Genomic DNA, 7,263 nt, shown 5'->3' on the forward strand with positions numbered 1-7,263 from the left:
AGTTCCCTAGCTTTTTCCCAGAAATCATGTCCCCCATTCCCTCGCCATTTTTGTTGCCCTCTGCTGGACTCTCAAATTTTTTCACATCCTTCCTGTAGTAAGGGGCCCAAAACTGAACACAGTACTCCAGATGTGGCCTCACTAGTGCTGAATAAGGCGAATAATTACTTTCCTTGACCTACTGGCAACACTCCTTCCAATGCAGCCCAGTATGTCATTAGTCTTCTTGGCAACTCGGGCACACTGCTGACTTGTATTCAGTTTATTGTCCACTGTAACCTGCAGGTCCTTTTCTGCAGAGCTGTTGTCCAGCCAGTCGGCCCTCAGCCTGTACTGGTGCATGGAATTGTTCCATCCTAAGTGCAGGACTTTGTACTTGTGCTTGTTGAACCTCATGAGATTTATTTTGGCCCAATCCTCTAATTTGTCTAAGTCACTCTGGATCCTAGCCCTACCCGCCAGTGTATCTACTACTCCCCCTAGCTTGGTGTCATCTGCAGACTTGCTGAGTGTGCACTCTATGCCATCTTCCAGGTCATTAATAAAGAAATTGAACAAAACCAGCCCCAGGACTGACCCCTGGGACACTCCACTTGATACTGACTGCCAATTAGACATCAAGCCATTGATTACTACTCTGTGAGCCTGATGCTTTAGCCAGTATTATGCTCTGCTACAGTTTAATGCTATGATGTGGACTTTGATGCTACTACCTTGTAGTAGTCAGATGTAAGTAGCAGACTTAAAGTAATGGAGTCTAAAGACCTGGGAGCTTGAATTATGTGAACAGGTTTGCACTGAAAGGAGTTATTTAAAATTTCTAATGTGCTGCAAGTGCACAAACACTGAAAAGTATTATGCAAGGAGGTCTTTGTTAGTAGGTGGATTGATTTCTTATCCTTGAAGACCATGTTTTACTATTCTGTTTGCCTATCAGTAACTTTAAGCATGTTACATAACATCTTACCTGTCTATTCTACAACAAACTTCTCTTAATTAGCACTTCCTTGTAATATGATAGGCGGCATAGGTCAGGGGTATCAAATGTACTGGAGCTTGTGTATCCAGTTTACTGGACTACTGGCAGGCAGCCGAAGTTGGAGGCATAGCCTGCCATGGCATCCAGGGCATGACCATCAGTGGTGAGCTTGGCTTGCCTTGGACTTGCTTTCATAGATTGTTAGGGGGCTGGAAGAGACCTTGTAGATCATCAGGTCCAGTCCCCCTGCACTAGGCAGGAAAAGATAAGTGGGGTCAAGTGACCCCAGCAAGGTGACAGTCCAGTTTTCTTTTGAAGATTTTCAGGGTACGTGTCTGCACCACCACTGGAGGGAGTTTATTGCACAGTCTGGACACCCTGACTGTGAAGGAGTTTTTCCTAGAATTGGACCTGTAATGGCCTTCCAGGAGTCTGTATACATTGCTCCTGGTCTTCCCCAGGGGTGCCCTGGTGAACAGCTATTCACCGAGTTCTTGATGTACTCCCCGATTATAGCGGTAAGCCGCTATCAAGTCCCCTCTCGGCCTTCCCTTCTGTAGGCTGAAGAGGCCCAAGTCCCTCAGACTCTCATCATATGGCTCATCTTACAAGTCCCTGATCCTACGGAGGGCTCTTCTTTGGACCCTCTCACATTTTTCCACATCCTTGTTGAAGTGCAGCACCCGGAACTGGACACAGTACTCCAGCTGTGGTCTAAACCAGTGCAGAGTACAGTGAGAGTATTACCTCCTTAGTTTTGCATGAAATACGATGGCTAATGCATGCCAGCATGTCGTTTGCCCTGTTGGCCACAGCATTCACTGTGGCTCATGTTCGTGCGATGGTTGACCGCTACCCCTTGGCCATGGTGCAAGTCAAATTGTTGCCACTGAGCCTGTAGGTTTGTTGATAATTGTTTGCTCCCAGATGAAGTTCAACTCTCAGAAGTGTAAGGAGCTCCATCTGGTTCCAGTCTGCCCAACTCTCCAGCCTGTCCAGGTCTGCCTGTACCTGCAACCTATCTTCTGGCATACCCATACTCCCCCATAACTTGGTGTTGTCTGGAAACTTGGCCAGCTAGCTTTTCACCCCCACATCCAAATAATTGATAAAGATGTTGAAAAGCACTGGGCCAAGCATGGACCCCTGAGGGATATCACTGGCCACTACTCGCCAGGACAACACGGATCTGTTCATGAGAACTTTCTGGGTCCTACCATGTAGACAGTTTTCTACCCACTGAACTGTTGAGCAGTTAAGTCCACAATCTTCCAATTTTTCCACAAAGATATTGTGGGACATTAGATCAAAAGCCTTTTAGAAGTCTAGGTATTTAATGTCAACCTCTCCCTTGTCCAGGTGGTGATAGACCTCTTTGTAGAAGGAGATGAGATTGGTAAGACAAGACCTACCTGCTATGAAGCCATGCTGGATGTTCCTCAATGAACGTATCGCACAGAGTCTTTTAACAAGTTCTTCTAGGATTTTCCCTGGGATGGAGTTTAGGCTGATTATAGTTGCCCAGGTCATCCCTCTTTCCCTTCCTGAAGATGGGCACAATGTTGGCCCTCTTCCAAACCTCAGGGATCTCCCCTGTGTGCTGCGATTTTGAAATAGTTTTGCCAGGGGTTCCGCAATGACTTCAGCCAGCTCCGTCAGCACTCACAGGTGAAGTCCATCTGGTCCTGCTGACTTATAAATGTCCAGCTTTTCTAGTTGGTTTTGCACCAGCTCAGCATCCGCAGTGGGAAGGCTATAATTCTTACCATCTCCCCTGTGATCCTTATCTCGCTTGTCTTTCCCCTTGGTCTAGTGTAATACCAAAGTAGAGTGGGGATTTGGGAGTTCAGTTTTTTCCTGAGTGTCTGTTACTAGTTGTCCCAAGGTATTAAGCAGGGGTCCCACACTTCCATTTTCCTTCTGCTCCCTACATGCTTAAAGGACTTCTTATTGTCTTCGACTCCCTTGGCTAACTTAAATTCAGTTGCTGCCTTAGCTTTCCTAATCATTTCCCTACAAGTGCAGATCACTGTTGTATAGTCCTCCTGGAGGACTGTCCCTAGCTTCCACTGTGTGTACACCTCCTTTTTTTTTCTTTTTCAAGAGGACCACAATGTCCCTATTGAGCCAGGAGAGCTTGTCAGCCCTTCTGCTGCCTTTCCTCTTCATAGAAACAGTTTTCTTTTGTGCTTCGAGGATTGTGTCCTTGAGGAATGACCACTCTTCGTGCACCCCTTTTGCCTTCTGTCCGTGGTCCTGCATCGCCTCCCCTAATAATGGCCCTGAGCCTGTTGAACTCAGCATTTTTGAAGTCCAGGACTTCAATTCTGCTAGTTGATTTGTCAACCTTGTGGGGACAGTGAACCTAATAAGCTCATGGTCACTGTCACCCAGGCTACCCTCAATGTTCAAGCCACACACCAGGTCATCTCCTTTGGCCAAAACCAAGTCTACCTCTGGTTGGCCCTTTGCACTTTCTTGGTCAAAAAGAGCTCCTCGATTACAGTTAAGAAGCTACATAACCGATCTGACGTAGCCAAGTGTTCCTCCCAATCTATGTCCACGTAACTGAGGTCACCCATGATGACCAAGTCCCTTGCACGTGCGGCCTCTGTCAGTTCTTGAGAGAACTCTAGATCAAACTTCTCCCCTTGGTTCAGTGGCCTGTAGTGAACACCCACAGTTCAGTTTCCCCCTTTCTCCCCCCGAAGCTTGACCCAGAGGGTTTCAAGCTGCTTATCTTTGAAACCAGTGTCAGCCTCCAGAGAAGTGTACTGCTGCCTCACATAGAGAGCGACCCCTCCACCTTTTCTCCCTGCTTGGTCCCGTCTGTGCAGGTGGTATCCCTGTACAGCTATGCTCCAATCATGGGAGGAGTCCCACCAGGTCTCCATGATCCCTACCAGGCCATATTGCCCACTAAAGAGCAGAAGAGCTAGCTCCTCCTGCTCGTTCCCCATGCTCCTGACATTGGTGTACAGGCAGCTGAGGCCCCCAACTGATGCCCTTAATTTCCTGAGATGCTGTAGGAGAAACATTCCATCAGCATTTTCAAAAACAGTTATCTTGGTGTCCTCCACGTAGGAGCTTTCCTGTGTGCCAGCCCCCAGGCATGCTCCACTTGGAGTTTCCTCGTCCCCCAGACTTCCTTGAACGCCTTGTGGCTGATGCCTCTGGACCCTTTGCTGCTTACTGGCACGATGACCACTGTGGTAGCCCTTGTGCCCTGGGCTAAATAAGGCTTGCAAGTAGCCCTGTGGTCTGGATCTGGCTCAGGGCCCCAGGCAAGATTTACTCCCCCAGTATAGGTCATGGAGTAAGCAAAATGTTTTTTAAAGTTTTCACCTAATATAGCTTCATAGAATAAAATTATACTTCTGATTTATTAAATGTATTTTAAATATTTACATATTGGTAGTAGGGAGAGGCAGTATGTTTATTACGGTTGTGTGAAATTTTTCTGGGTGTTTGCTTCAAAGCTGTTTCAATGTGTTTCAAGCTTGAAATAGTGAAATTGAAATGAAACAAAAGCCTTCAAAACAACTTTGAAATGAAACAAGGGCACTCAATGTTTCAACACGTTCAAAACGTTTCAAGTTTTGAAGCCGGGCTTATCTGACTTCAGCACTGGTCCCAGCAGGCAGCAGCAGCCTCCTGTCATCTGGCACTCAGATCGGGGGCCCGCACCTCAGGAGGAGTCTGGCATAACTCCACAGCCCTCCCTAGGGTGTGGGCCCCTGATCTGCATGTCAGGTGACAGAAGGCTGCTGCTGCTGCCTGGGACTGGTGCTGGGTACATCCCATGCCCAGCACCGGGAAGACCCTATGCTCTCCCGCTCGTTCCCAGTGCCCCAGCCCTGCGGTACAGGTCGGGAGCAGTGTGCAGCCCTGACAACATGCTCCTCCCGGGCTGGAGTGAGCAGCAGTGGTGTGGAAGGAGCTGGTGCTCAGCATGGGGGGAAAAGCAGCCACTCCCTCTCCCCATGGCCAGCGCCCTGTGCTGCAGCCGCTCACAGCCTGCGTGGGGCTGTCCTACTTCTTCACCATATCAGGGGGGAGCAGGCCAGGCAGCCCAGTGTGGGCTTGGAGCAGCTGCAGCATGAGGTGCCAGCAACAGGGAGGGGACACAGCTATTTTTCCGCATGCTGAGTACCAGCTCCTAACCTGCTGCTGCTAGCCTGGGCTCGCCCATTGGGGTTGAGCTGTGGCAGCAGCAGCCCTCTTCTCCCCATCCCTGCCCCTGCTCCTCCCTGCCGGGTAGTGTCCGGTGCAGCCACCAACCGGAGCCCACGCCTTGCTAGGCTGCAGTGGGGCTGCTTCACCATCACCTCTGTGCTGCGCTGGCTTCAGGGCATAGGTACAGGCCCCATGCTCCCACCCGGCTCCCGTGGGCCCTCTCACTCCCAGTACCCAAGGCCTGCAGCACCAGTGGGGACCAGTGCACAGCCCCACCCTGCGTGTCCCATGCTCGCCTGTAGGGAATGAGTTGGTGCTAAGCACAGGGGAAAAGCGCTGCTCCCCGTGGCCGGTGCCCCATAGTGCAGCCACTTGCTGGGCAGTAAAGGCAGTGGTGAAGCTGCTGCACTGCAGCCTATTGCAGCATGGGCTCTGATCGGCAGCTGAACTAAACACTGCCCAGTGGGGGTGAGTGTGCGGGGGCCGCTTTCCACTGTGCCCAGCAGCAGCTTCTGCCCAGCTGCTGCTGCTGTGGCTCAGCCCTGATGGGCAAGCCTGTAGCTGGCATGGGGCCCAGGCTGGCAGCGGCAGTGGGTTAGGAGCTGGTGCTCAGCGTAGGGAAAAGTGGCTGCTCCCCCTCCCCTTTGCTGGCGCCCGGTGCTGCAGCCACTCGGAGCCCATGCTAGGCTGTCTGTGCCCGCTCTCCACTGATGCAGCGGAAAGGCAGGACAGCCCCGCCCAAGCTGCAAGCGGCTGCAGCACAGGGTGCTGGGAGGAGGAGAGGCTGCTTTTCCCCTGCACCGAGCACTGCCTCATTCCCCACTGTTGCTGCTCACTCCAGTCCATAGGGCGCGTGGGGTCGGGGCTGTGCGCTGCTCCCTGCACAATTGAAAGAGATATTCTGACTTGTGTTAACTTTTAAAATTAACTTTGGTAGTCCAGAAGATGCTTCATTCACTAAGATGAGGTAAATAGAACAAAAGTAGCAGAAAAGCATAACTTACATGCTTGTCTGTGGAATGATGCAAATTTCAGCAGCAGGGACTACATAGAAGTTTGTACTGTTTCTGCATTAAGGTGTATGAGAGATACTTAGATTCCTTTTTTACTCTACCATTGTTGCTTTTTTCCCCTCCCCCACTGCCTCTCATTAGCACTTTAGATCCATAAAATTGTCAACAAACATCTGTTCTTAAGAGCACTTTCTTTTAACAAGCTGATCACTTGTGTAGAGTGAGGTTATATTTTGTAAATTTGTAAAGTAATCTTTCTCTTCAAGGATATAACATTAAAAGTACTATAGTAGAAATGCTGGAGTGTACTAATTTCATAATTGATGGGAACCAACCATGTTTAAGAAGTGTCCCTTTGAGACTAAGAATGTTATGAGCATGGGTATCCTGTTCTGGGGTTATAGTCAAAGTTATTTTGTGGATTAATATTTTTTTTAAGTTTTGAGGATATATAGTGCTGTGTAATTGCTAAATATTGGAGGTAGCTTTATTCTTCACTTTTAATTTCTCATATTTGAAGAATCAGTTGCTGACTGGGGGAAGTGTGCAAGGTAGATTGTAAACAAACAAAAATGTACTTGCAAAGAAATTACATCCTAAAAGTAAAAAGTGATAATGTGACTATTAGGTAATAGCACAGAGCAAAGATGTGGCATAATAAAGGTTGGCAAAAGACAAACCATTGTAAAACGTGTATGTGAAAGCATTTATCTATTTCTAACAAATATAACAGCTATACATGCAGTTAACTTTCTGCTGCTGGAAACCCCTTTGCCAAGTAGTGCCAGAACGGCAAACCAACTTAAGGCAGAAGTTGTCATTCATCTCCAGGGATCTGGGTTTTCCATTCGCTGCAGAAAAATACGGGAAAAAATGGATTTTCTCCTTTAACAGAGAAAAATGCCGGAAACTGCAGGTTTCTCCTTGCAGCCTGGCAGTGTTCCAGCCTGCAAGGAGCTGCTTGGTGCTGGGGGAAGTGGAGGAAGATGCTTTGAGGCAGGAGGCCTCATACGCGTGTGCGTGTGCATGTGCACGTATATGTGGCAGCCAAGCAGCGGTGGAGAGCAGGTCTTGCAACTCCCTCCAGGTAAGTCT

The sequence above is a fragment of the Gavialis gangeticus genome, unplaced genomic scaffold, assembly GCF_001723915.1.
Source record: "Gavialis gangeticus isolate Ggan-Ray unplaced genomic scaffold, GavGan_comp1, whole genome shotgun sequence".
Classification (NCBI taxonomy): Eukaryota; Metazoa; Chordata; order Crocodylia; family Gavialidae; genus Gavialis; species Gavialis gangeticus.